We start from the raw sequence: 13,008 nt of genomic DNA, 5'->3' as shown, positions 1-13,008 counted from the left end.
ATAACCAGGGTTACTGTGAGGTGTGCTGGTTGGTTTGTGAGGTGTGTTTGTGTGTTAGTGCACTAAGTAAAGTTGCAGAAATGTGAAATGTGTGGGTTGTGTTGTAACTGACACCACAGGTAATTCTTTCTGATAAGACAGGTAACATCATGGCAGTAGCAACATTAAACATTTTTTTCTTTCGTTTCACTTACTAATGCTCAAATATTGGTCCCTTTCTGGAACTCTCGTACATTGCAAATATATGGAAAATAAAGCTGGTTGCTCTGTCACTTAAACCAGCAAGTTAGGGCACGTCTACATTACAAAATAGAACCACTTATTGACTGGGTCAGGACAGCTATATTGTAACTGGCTCCCGCAACAGTTAAAACTGTAGGGTGAAAATTTTCAAGGTTGCCTAAGTCCTATTTTCAAAGTGATTTAGGCACTTAGGAGCCTACATCTCATAGTTCATTTAAGTGCTATTAAAAACTTTGCCTATAATGTAGATGGGCAAGTAGTCCTTATGCCCCTGGTTAGTTATGTACCTTCTGTCATTCCCCCTTCTGTAAATTGGTGGTGATAAGTGTTTACTCTGCAGAGATATTGAGGCGTGATTAATTTCTGTATAGTGTTTTGAAGATGTAAAGCACCATATACAGTAGAACTGCTTTAGTGGTCATTTTGTTTCTATGAATAAATTACAAAGCCATTTCCTCTTGGTGCTAAGTTGTTGGTCCCACATACTATGTAGCTGGGGCAAGCAAAAGAATCAAATTGGAAGCAATTTTTCTGATTTTTCTTTTTCAAAGATAGGAAAGAACTTCATACCTCCTTGAGGGACAGTTGGCTGCAGGCAAAAAATGTTACTGCTTATGGGAGGTCCAGTTAACGCCAATTAGACCTTACTGACTAGCCTGAGTATTAAAAATACTAGCAAGACTCTCATGTCTATGCTTCTGTTCACATGTCTAATTTAGCAAGCTCTGTCTTCTAGATCTGAATATATTGAGAATTTGAATGTAAAGATCATAATGGGAGTTGCTCAAAACAATTCTTAGATGCTGACTTACCGAAGGCTCCTCTGTATAAGTGGAATAGAATATGTTATAGTGTGGAGCTGTAAAGAATGTGTGGGGTGCTGAAGACGCAGCCTTTAGGAGTTCCCCTTTCACAGCACTTCTATCGGCAGTTTGCCTTAAGATATGGCTGTGTATGTTCCTTTGCATCGTGTGGAAAACCTTGTTAAAAGAATGTCTCCATGAATCATTGACTTTATCACTTTCTGGACCTTCACCCTGTTCTTGCAGTGATCCAGACTTGCATGTTAACAGAAATTTCCACATTCATACCCACTATTTACATCTAGCCTATAGGGCCCCTCCCTGATGTGTATGGAGAATCTAAGAATGATTAAGTCTGGGTGTTTTATAAACAATGAACTGGAAGGCTGGTGACTGAGAACGTGTGCAGTTCTGCACTGGACAAACTAAGGCTTGTGATGGGGGGGTTCTCCTACCTTTAGAGAGATTTTGTGCAGATTTAATAAGCAGCCTCCAAGAAGCAGATGTAGCATTAAAAAAGTGAAATAAAATGTGGGACTTTGAATAGCTCCTTACACTAACAAAGCTGTTCTTCTGTAGTTCATGTGAATACTGTTTCCATTAAAATCTAGAAAAGTCACACCTAGTGTGTTGTGCCTTCAGACCAGGGCTGTGTTCAGTTCTAATGTTTCACTGTTGCACACATGAATGCACCTCAATTGTACTATTCCATCTGAAGCCAGCCACCTCCATGACATTTTCTGATTATCCTTTTTTGATATCACAGAGCACCAACTCGGTGCCTAGCCTGTAGGTTGTTGCAACCCTATCTGTCATGGATACCAACTGGAGTATCTTCCATGCTCTATCAAAAGGCTAACTGTTGAATAAACGCTGACGTAGCCAAAGAATTTCTCAAACCACTTCAGGTGAGCCGTAATGTGCCCTCACAGACTATTTGCATTTCTGACTGAGAGTCTGAGTAGATGGAGCACCAAAGCACAATCTGACATTTTTTTTCATTGAGATTAATAATAATAATGCCAAGAAGGCTTCTCACAAAGTGAAATCTTGCAGGAAAAATGCTACTGCTTCAAGTGATGGTCCCTATTGTATTCCACTGAGAGGATTACGCCTGCGTCCAGATTCGGAGAATTTGAAAGTAATGTCTGTTGGTCCGTGCATGCACCTGGCTCACCCTACTTTCAAATTCTCCGACTTCGGACACAGTAGAATACAGATAGGGATCACACATTGAAGAACCTCCAATTACAGGTAAGTAACCTCCTCATTACTTCTCTGCGGAATGCAATTGGGACTGAAGAGAAGGGTTTTATTACACAAGTGAACTGACTTCAGCTAGGATGGACAATGAACTAGCCTCAGTGCATATATCAGATTTCCTGGTGGCTTATAAAGTTTGTTTTATTTTTTGCTTTTGAATGTGGTTATTTGTGCCAGCCTTGCAGAGCTGAGATTAACTGTTTCCATAGATCAGAGGTTTTCAGATTTTTTCAGATTAAGGACCACACACACAATGTGAACCACACACTTTTCCTTTCACAAATTTATGGAGTACCTTTACTACCATTCACAGTTGCGTAACATCCCCGTGGCGCATACTTTTCCATGCAGGCAATTGCTGTAATATTAGGAAAGCATTTCATATATTTGAGCCATCTTTTAATTCAATTTAGCAGTGGCAAATGAGGAAGCACTATGTGATCAGACAGCTGTCTTCAAACCACCTGTGGTCTGTAGACCACAATTTGAAAACTTCTGCCATGGAGGTGGACAGTTTCTTTCTTTCTCACATGTTGTTAATCTTAGAAATGTGATGTCTTTAGGGCTGGTACCATCTTAATCCAACTATTGCTCAACTAAGGGAAGAACCACTTGCTCTAATGTTTGTGATAGGTGACTGACTTCCTTCTGTTGATCACAAATTGTATTTAATTGTGTGTTTTGAAGCTGACTTGTAGTAATCCCTGATACTTGCATATCTCCTCCCATTCAGAAGGATTACTATGTGCTTTTTCATGCAGTATGTAGTGGAATGATCAAATAGAGATGCACAATCATATATGGGATAGATGCTGTCATTTCTGTCTTATGTTAGGAATGCTACACAAACTATTTGGAATTTAGCACAGGGCATTGAGGTTAACTCTTGTTAATCTGCAACAAGTGTTATGGTATTTTCAGCAACCACAGGCTGTCAGGATTTCAGCCTTACACCTAGGGTGAGACTGCACCTCCAGAAGCACAGCACAGCACTCCCTAGAGCCATACTAGGGTACTGGTTCATTACTGATTCAAAGGGAACAGTGACATCTTCAAAAAGATCAACACCACTTCATGCGGCACTTAAGGTTTGTTGAATGGATATCTAATGATGCCTGTTTTTCATTTACTGTGTGTAATTAGTAAGATGTGAAAAGTTCTCTTTTTAAGGAACATTGCTCATCAAAATAAGAAATACCGATATTAAAATGGAACAAAGCAACTAAAGCTAAATCAGAGAACCATGCCTGGTATATGTTTCATTTTAAATAAACATGAGACCCTTTATAAAGTGTCGCATCCATGTCATTTCTCAAGCTCAGAGGGATTTTTCAAGCTCAGAAATGCCAGAAGAGTTGAGATACAGTTGTACCTGTTCTTCCTCTTTAACCTACCTCAGTATAAATAGCCCTGTTCTCGGTGTTCTTAAAGGTTAAGATAATATATGGAACATCCAGGAGGTCAGTGTGGCCTCATGGTTAGAGTACTTGTCTGGGATTCAAGAGACTGTTCTACTCCCAGCTCTGCCAGTGGGCTGCTGGGTGTCCTTGTGCAAGTCACTTTGCCCCTCTGTGCCTCAGTTTCCCCTTCTGTAAAATGGGATAATATTGACCTCATTTATAAAATATCTTGAGAGCTCCAGAAAAGAGCTAGGCATTAACACTCTTGAGTCCGAATCCATTTGGAACCTTACAGTTTACCCATGTTCCAACCAGCAGTTAGTACACAGAAAAGCGGTAGGTAAACAGAATTTCCTTTTGCCTTGTTTCTACCTCCTGTAGCAGCTGCTTGGTAGTGAGAGGAGGTTTAGTCCCATATAGTGACTCATGCATAATACTGCAGACACATGCCTCACAGTAACCAGATCAGAATGCAAGAGGAAGTGTCTTAGTCAGATGGTGGCAATGGTAATGACCCTGGCCACAATTGACTCCTGATCCTCTACAGTCCTAATAAAAAAACACCACCACACATACACATTGATAGTGTGTCCGGCACTGGCCCTCTGAAAACTCTCTGCCAAAAAATCAGAAAGCTGCTGCTGTTTATTTGTTTGGGTCATTACACTAATTGAATCTATTTCCCTATGTTAAGTTCTCCTCACACCTTCTATGGGCCATCTTAATTATCACTTCAAAAATTTTTTTCTTCCTGCTGATGATAGCTCATCTCAATTGATTAGACTTTTCCTGTTGTTATGCATACTTCCACCTTTTCATGTTCTCTGTATGTATAAATATCTCCTGTCTGTGTGTTCCATTCTGTGCATCCGAAGAAGTGAGCTGTAGCTCACGAAAGCTCATGCTAAAATAAATTTGTTAGTCTTTAAGGTGCCACAAGTACTCCTGTTCTTTTTGCGGATACAGACTAACACGGCTGCTACTCTGAAAGCTGTTTATTTACAATGCCTGTCTAATGCAATCATTTCAGCTTTGCTGGAATTCAGTCATAGCCACTTTCTTCTTGTCCAGGGTACTTTAAATCTTTAAGATGATGAAAGCACTCAGTCTATTGGACATCAGTGGTCTTTTGACTAATGTCAGATAACTGATTATTTTAGTACTATATCTTGGCATTTTTGTCTATCTATCTATCCCCACACACCCCGTCTGTCTGTATGTCTGTCTGTCTATGCCACATTCCCAGGAATGGGATTGCAGCATATCTTTTCCCCTTGTCGCTGTAAAAAGCTAATTAAAACTAGCTTAAAAACTGAGTTTATATACACAATCCTTACTGTTCCCTGGGGACACCAGCATTTCTAATGCATCTAGAAAATGGGCTATGTGATTTATCTTTCCACCTGTATAAATCTGTCTATTGTAATGAATAAAATATTTTCAAAGAAACAAGTTTCATCAGATTTTATGGTCATACTTTGTTCTCTATAAAAGCAAGTAATCTCTTAAGAATAGAGTAGCTATTGGTTTTGTGTGTTGTCTCCTACTCTCACAGGCTTTGTCTTCACGACTTAAAAGAAGTTTTTGTTGGTTTTTGGGCTTCGTTGTTCTTTTTAAACCCCAGGGCAACAGGTATTCGCTGTCCCACTGTTCTTAAAAAATACACTATCTTTTTGGTAGTGAAGATTTAGCCTAAAAGTGCATTTAAAAGAATGTGTTAACTTGTAGCACAGTGCCACTATACAACAGTTGAAATTGCAGGGGAAATTCAGAGAGGCAGAATGTAATTACTCACACTGAACATTTGGTTGACAGTTTTAACTACTGCAGAACTTTACCATGGGAGCTCTAAAGACAAGTGGTCGGGGCCACACTTTTACATCTCATCTGAAAGACAACTCCTCCAGGTGTCCTTACCATGACTCTGAGGCCCTGGTTAAGTAGTGCTAGCTACTGATCTGACCCTAACCACCTTTGCTTTTGATAATTGATGAGATTACAGCTTGAGGGGGTGTGGCTGCAGACATGATTCTTTAAAGAGCTGTAAGAGCTGTAGGCTGGTGATTCAGTCAAACATGAAAAAGGCTTGTCTTCCCGTACAGTGCTACAGCAGCACCGCTTTAGTGAAGATGCTCCTGTGCCGACGGGAGAGCTTCTGCCTTCAATGTAGTTAATCCACCTCCCTGAAAGGCGGTAGCTGTGTCAACAGGAGACATAGTGCTGTCTACACGGGTGGGGGGGGATTAGGTCAGTATAACTACATCACTATGGGTTGAGGATTTTTTACAGCCCTGATCAATGTAGTTATACTGATATGGGTCTGTAGTGTAAACCTGACCAGAGGTGTTTTCTCCTCTTTAATTTTTGTTCGCCTAAAGGTGATGATTACAGATCTCACTTTACTAATGCATTGACTGCCTTTTAACCATCCGTGGATCCCAAGAGTCTCTACCCTCCTGTATGCTTTGAGGAAAGAAGTCAGTCTGTCTATTCCTTGTGATTTTGTTAGCTCTTGGCTACTAGGAATTTCAATACCAATCTTCCGATTCTCTCTCCACCTACTGTGTATCCATTGTCTTAAATGTACTTTAATGAATCTGTTCATTAGAGAGGGGAAGTTTCAGCAGGAAATCAGACTCATGACTTCTCTTCTGATCCTGTGGTGTGGATGGGTGGTTGGTTTTGTTGGGGGGGTTTGGGGGGGAGGTGGTGCAGTGCAAACACTTCTTGAGTGTTTAGTTGTTGGGAATGTTTATCATGTAGAGAGAGATCTTGATCATCAGGAGACATGACTAGTCCAGTCTGCTCAGAAACTAGCTATGCACCTTCCCAGAGCTGCTCCCAGCAGAGTCATCCTTCCCCTTGCAACAGCCAGATCCTCTCTCACCTTGCCCTAGTTTTTTTATTCTAAGAAAAACGACACTTCTCGGTCACGTTTTCAAAGCTTCAAACAGAGAGGAGGGAATAGAAGCTGTAATAAACGGCTCCTAAAACCATGTGTGCCCGGAGCGCTGCTGTTACTGGCTTAAAGCCAGCTGCCCTACTTGGAAACAAAGTAAGTCTGGATTTTCAATGAGTCAGCAGGTACTTTTGTGTGTGTGAAATGTTCCCACCAAGGTTTTTTAAGAAGACCCACCACACTGTAAATAAGACTCGGTGTATATATAATTTATAGAAAGACTGCGGGGGAGGAGGGGAAAAAATAGGTTCTTCATAGGCTCTGCACTGTGGAGTAGATGTGTAGAAAAACTCTTGCAGGGGAGTAATCCTGGCAATTTGAACAGTGAGGAATTAACAATGAATTAAACCCTTTAGCTAAGGCATCCAGAAGACAATCTCCACCTGCCAGGAGGTAGGGAAAGAACTGAGGTCCTCAAGTGGCCCAATCCCCTTTAATAGTGGGGACAAAACAGCTTTCAATACATTTCTTGTCGTCTTATGCTGGTAGGAGGTCATACTAGCCTGTCTGGACTGACTTATTAGGACATTGGGGAAACACATTTGAGATATGAGCAATTGAATGTTAACTCACTTTCAGGTGTTCACACTGAACATATTATATTCCATCCACCAGCATCCCCATAGCATCCAACCCGGGTAGATTTTTCAGTAATCCTAAATCATTAGTTTTGGACACCAGAACTCCCCAGTGTTCTGAAAGATACAGGTTTTGCCAAGTGTTTTGGGTTTCTTGACCAGACTAGCTATAGTACAATAAAAATCAATTTCAGTCCAGAATAGTGTCTACACAGGCAGCTATTCTGGAATATTTTATTCTGCTGTAGCTGTTGCAGTCAGTTTCCCCATGTAAACAAGACCTTAAAACCCTAAGGAATCTTGATCAGGCTGGTGAAAAGAAAACGACCCAACATTTCACTATGAAGTTCCACCACTGACTTCTCTCCCTGAAAGAAAATCAACTTGGAGTGTTAGAGGAAGAGGTTGGGGCATTAGAATGATTTAGAGCATCTCCTAGTGGAACCAGCTTGCAGTGCACCAAAATCTAGTGAAATTATTTTTATAGTAAAATAGTGTTTAACATCCCATATTGTTTCATTGCATTGAAATGTGCAAATTGCTGTTATGGTTATAGTAAAAACTCAGCTTGGGGAGAAGCTGATTTGTGAAAAATAACACAATTGTGTTGCTCTGTACAGGTTTGTGTCTCATGTCCTGGATAGATTCCACACCCGCTCACTTTTAGCACCTTATGCTCTTGAGACACAGTCTTAATTTATGGAAGAAATTGATTCTTTCAGAACCATTATTTTTTGAGAATTTTGCATTAGTTTTCAGTTTTTCATTTTCAGTTTCCCTACTCCAGCAATAAGGGTGAATCTTTGTGAGCAGTTTAATAAAGACTCCTCTCACTGGAGTTGTAAAGCTGCTGTATAAGGCACTTGAGAGGAGTGATAAGATCATATCAACACGCTGAGTAAGCTGGGCTGTGTTGACATTCTAACAGAAGCACCAAGTGAGAGAAATTGTAAACTGAACTACAACTGCACATAAATATTTGTTGACTCTGTTGGCGATCCCGCACAAGGTCTGTGTTCAATATATGGCTTGATCAGGTAATCGGATATCAGAGCTACAGTCCTAAGGAAAGATTGATGAAAACCACAGATTCCCACAAGAGAAACTAAATTATATACTCTTCCAAAATACATGTAAGCCTGTATCGCAGAGATTTAATATTCTCTGTGTAATATTGCTAACCTGTGTGCCGTTAGCAGAACAGATTAATACTAACTCTTGGTGCTGCCTAGAAATCTTTTTAAAAACAAAAAACGCATCCCCTTTTGATTACCAAGCAATTGCTATGACTAAGGCTGCTTCAGTCAGTAGCTGATATTTCCACAGTCACCCCGGACTGAAGAATAATATTCTTAGGTTTCCATCAACCAGAATCCTTTAGAACATAAAATGAAACGTCAAACACTTTAACTTCCAAATGTCAGACAAGATTTTGTGTAATAATAAACAGTGAACTTCAGTGCTAGGTTACTAGCTAGTGGCCCTGCTGAGCCTGCCCAGCACTAATTTTTGTTATGACAGTGCAGTAGAGTGCTGCCTGTCTAATGGAGGGTATTTATCACAACTTACTGTATGTATACTGCATTGTTTCAAAGGTATATTAAACTTCATGGAGGAAGGAAATCAATCTATTCTAATAGATTTTTATTTTGTGCTTGACAAAGTGCATGTTCTTAATGAATGCAGGAATGTTTCCTGTGGTGTTTACAGATTGAGATATAAATTGGATTAAAATAATTATCTACATAGACTAGTGAGGAGTACTGCCAAGTGTTTAAGACAGTCAGCAGGCTAGTCGGAGAAAAGAATGAGCACCATTATAGTGTTTGTGATCCATGCTTTGCAAATATAACAACCTATTTACGTAGAGCTTTAAAGGTCACATGAAGCCCAAAATGCAGGTTTGTTTTTACATGCTTTAGTCCAGTAGAAATGTTTCACTGATTCTGTTTATTCCAATGGAAGCAGTTAATAAAACATTGTTCCAAACACAGCCACACTGTACTAGCGCATAAGGACCTGGTGGTGAAAAAGTCTAGAAACAAACGTGAAATGGGCTTTTCGTTGTTTGCTTTTCCTGCAGCTTATACAACAAAGTTTCAAGAATTAGATTGTTTTAAATGTTTAAATGTCTGCCTCCTTTTGTACAAATGCTGGACATGAAGGGAGTAGCAAAAGGATGATTTTGTTTCCCAGCCCTGAGCCCAAATTCCTGAGTCACATAACCTCATCCTCAGCGTCCCCATCTCAGAAAAAGGAGGAAAAAAACAAATTGCCTAGTCCAAGGGAAGTGCTCTTTACTTAACGTTATGTAGCACTTTTAATCTCCAGAATGTGTTACAAGTAGACGCTATTAGTTATTAATGACTGATAGGCCAGTTTGGGACTGCTGTGTTAACAATGGCAACTCAGAGCAATTCGCTCTTGCAAACATTTTGTCTGTCCTTTGTTTGAGCTTTCGTATTATTCATGGTTATTTGTTTCTTTACATCCCACCATTTCCTTGTGTTCAGATGAGAGACTTCAATAGAAATAGGGGGCTAGTAAGTTGATACATTCTAGGCACAGCCACTGGACAGATTACACTGAGAGCAATGAGAGAGAAAAAGCCCTCTGGCATAAAGAAAGCAGTCAAGTCTAGGGGACAGAGCAGGAGTTACATTTTACCTAGTAACCAGGTTCCTGAAATTCACAGCCCCAGGGACTTCTAAGGAAAAACGTTGGATTTCCAAAGAAAAGAGAGTTGTTAAAAGCTGCATTGTTTGAGTGTCATTCCCCTGTTTCTTCACTGTGACTGAGGAAATGTATTGAATGCTGCGCAGGAAAAGAACTGCGTCTGGAAAGCTGAGGCTTATAATTGCCCTGCTCATTGATAAATATTTCCTAGAGGGTGTAATGGGCTTTATAAAATAAACTTCCCTCTAGGAGTTTGGGCCAAGTGCTGTCATCAGAAGCAGCAAAAAATAGTAGCTCTAATTAAATTAAACGTGTTTTCCATTGTTTTCTCTTTGTCTAACTTGTTTTATGCCATGCAGGAATAAACAGTGCGGTGACCTTCCTTTCAGCAGTGCTGTATTAATACTGCTCTTATCAGAGTTAGGTAATTTGTTCTGTATGGCCATGACTCTGTCATGCCCTTTGTCTTGTGTGGCGCCTGTTTTACAGCATAAGCTGTGGGGAAGGAGCATGACTGGTAGAAGGAGAGCAAACTTTTGCATTGTCTACATCTCTATTACTTTTTGCTCCATACAACCTAGCTCATAACTGCTGCTTTGTCTGTGAAAATGGGATTGCTCTTCTATAATTACACAACTGAGTCCAGTGGGTAAGATGGAAATTCATGCTTTCGGATATTGCCATCCATGTGCAGGCTTGCATTAATGCTTTACTTTGAATGCTATAAAAATGAGCTGTCCCTTTAATATTTTTTTCATGCCTTGGATGATGTCATGTTTTTATTTCTCACCCCCAAGCCTGATGCAGGGATAATGCCTTTCCTCTTGAAGGGGAGGAGTTACTGAGTAATTACATGATTCATGGTTTCAGGTAGTGACTAGTGAGCTACCTTCAGACTGTTGGTTAGTTTTGCTGGACTCATATCAGAACAAGAGCTTGGCTTTTAGTAGAGCGGTTGTAGGCATGTTAACTCTTCTTTGTGGAAGCCATGCACTGGGAAAATTTATTGCGGCTCAGAAAAGCCAAGGTAGGCTAGATGAGAGACAGCACATTCTTGTACTTGCGGGGTGGAGGGCAGGGAGTGCAAAATCTAAAGGGATTTTCAACTCTAAGGGTTCAGTATTTTCCACTTTATTAGGAAGCTAAATTTAACAAACACTCTTCTTAATTCACCTTTTGCACTTTGTTGCCAATGTAGATCATCAGTATATGTCTGCTTTGTGAATTAACTTATATTGCTTCCTCCTGAGGATAACTTCAGTGTCTGCTTCTGTATATTGCCATCTCTGCAAATCCATGGGGTGTGAACATTTATGGTTTAAATCAATATGCTTGTTCAAAGATGTTAAAGGAAACCTGCCTGTAGGGGTTGAAAGTCGTGTCGTCTCTCCTCGAAAAATCATCTTGTTTATGTGTACAGACATACTGTATACACTTGGTAGGCAATTTTAAGGATACCAAGTAGAATTTTGAAAAGTTACCAAGAGATTTAAGAGCCAGTCTAATTTTCAAGTGATTTAGGCACTTAGGAGCAAAACAGCATCCTAAATGCATGTCACTTTTGCAAATGGGTCTAGACTCATAAATCCGACATTTCCACAAATGTTAGCCTACATTAAAACCAGCTTCCACCTCCTTGAAGAGTTGTAACAGTGCATCAATTAGTTGTTGGTTTCTTTGGATTGACAGCTCTTTGTAGTTAAATTCCTTTTTGTCCAAGGTGAAAAGTCTTGGACAGATTAGTGGTTGGTGCTCTACACTTAGAGATGTGTTGTGATATCCCATTTAAAAAGTGCATACAAACAGTAAGAATGTTGAAAGGCACCAGATAATGGAAACCAAGACTGAGGCAAGAAAAACACTGAGAACATGGATTGTTAATATTGGAGATTCTGTAGTGAAAATAAATGTTATGCTTTTTATTTTTCTTCAACATTAAGACATTTTTTCAAAGGGGAATATGTTGGAGTCTCTGTTTCCGGTTACTAAGCAAATTGCCATTAATGTGTGTATATAAATGCTGTTGCTACTGAGAAGGAATACTTTAGAAATTACCCATTCACTTTTATTGCTATTGGTATTTTGGATAGTTACCAATAGTGCTTTCTGCAGATGGCAAACAGTCTGCCCCTGCTCGTTTTTCAACTCGCTTCATTTCACTGTATGCTCAGCATTGATCCAAACCCGTCTTAGTCTTGGCAGAATAAAAAATATATAGTAATAAAATCTGAATTCAGAAAGAAAAGTGTGATGCTTCAACTCAAGGCCACTGGTCCATTCCTGTTCTGAATGGAAACAAGGCTTGGCACTTCTGTCCCATAATTGTTTAAAATTTATTTACTGCAAGGCATTAAGAGTTTTAAAGATTCCAAGTAGATTGATTATATATTTGAAACGCTGGCATTTCAGGCCATGATCTGTTCCCCCTGCAGGAGAAGGAGGCTGTACACTCACTCTAGGACTTGATTTGAGCGCTTTATTGTTACGATAATAGCACGTTTCACAGGGCTGAGAACATGAAGTATACGTGTGCATATTTTCAATGGCCTACCTTAGTAGTTCTTATTTCTTGTCCTCTGAATTGCAGTGTTGTCACTTGCATTTATTGCAGCAATAAAAGTTGTTGGGTCAGGAATTGCCTCAGTTCAGTATAATGTATTTGAAATACGTGGCTTTTGGTCTTCCATTGTTATCCTTTCTTAACATTTCTCCCCCAGTATCGATACACTACATCCTATAGATCAGTCCCTACTTCTACCTCCTCCTCCCCAAAACCCTCCTTAAGCAGTTGGCATTTTGAAGGTGCCATCATTTTTTAGCACAATTGATTGAGGTGGCTTTTGAGCATCATCCCTTTAGATGCCCATGAACTACATAGGGCTCACAAATGCTCTTCTCCCCCCATTGTAGGATGGGAATTAAAGAGAAATGGAAAAATGAGGTGTGGGCAACAAGATGGAAATGACTGATTTTTAAAAATCAAAGAGTAACTTTTTGTGTACTGTAGAGTTCTCTGTGCAGTATCAATTACTCTAAATAAAGTTTTTAGTTTTGAAGATCTTGGAATGCCGTTTATGATCATTGAC

General features: G+C 39.8%; 1 protein-coding gene across 12 annotated transcripts in view; it reads left to right on the top strand.

The window, feature by feature from the left end:
* The window catches only part of TMCC1 (transmembrane and coiled-coil domain family 1), a 198,283-nt gene that overhangs the window by 167,996 nt on the left and 17,279 nt on the right, over positions 1 to 13,008 (top strand). The window lies entirely within an intron of this gene.

Source organism: Mauremys mutica, chromosome 7, assembly GCF_020497125.1.
Source record: "Mauremys mutica isolate MM-2020 ecotype Southern chromosome 7, ASM2049712v1, whole genome shotgun sequence".
Lineage (NCBI taxonomy): Eukaryota > Metazoa > Chordata > Testudines > Geoemydidae > Mauremys > Mauremys mutica.
Note: the sequence above shows the minus strand (reverse complement) of the source record. Positions and strands in the feature narration are given on the sequence as shown.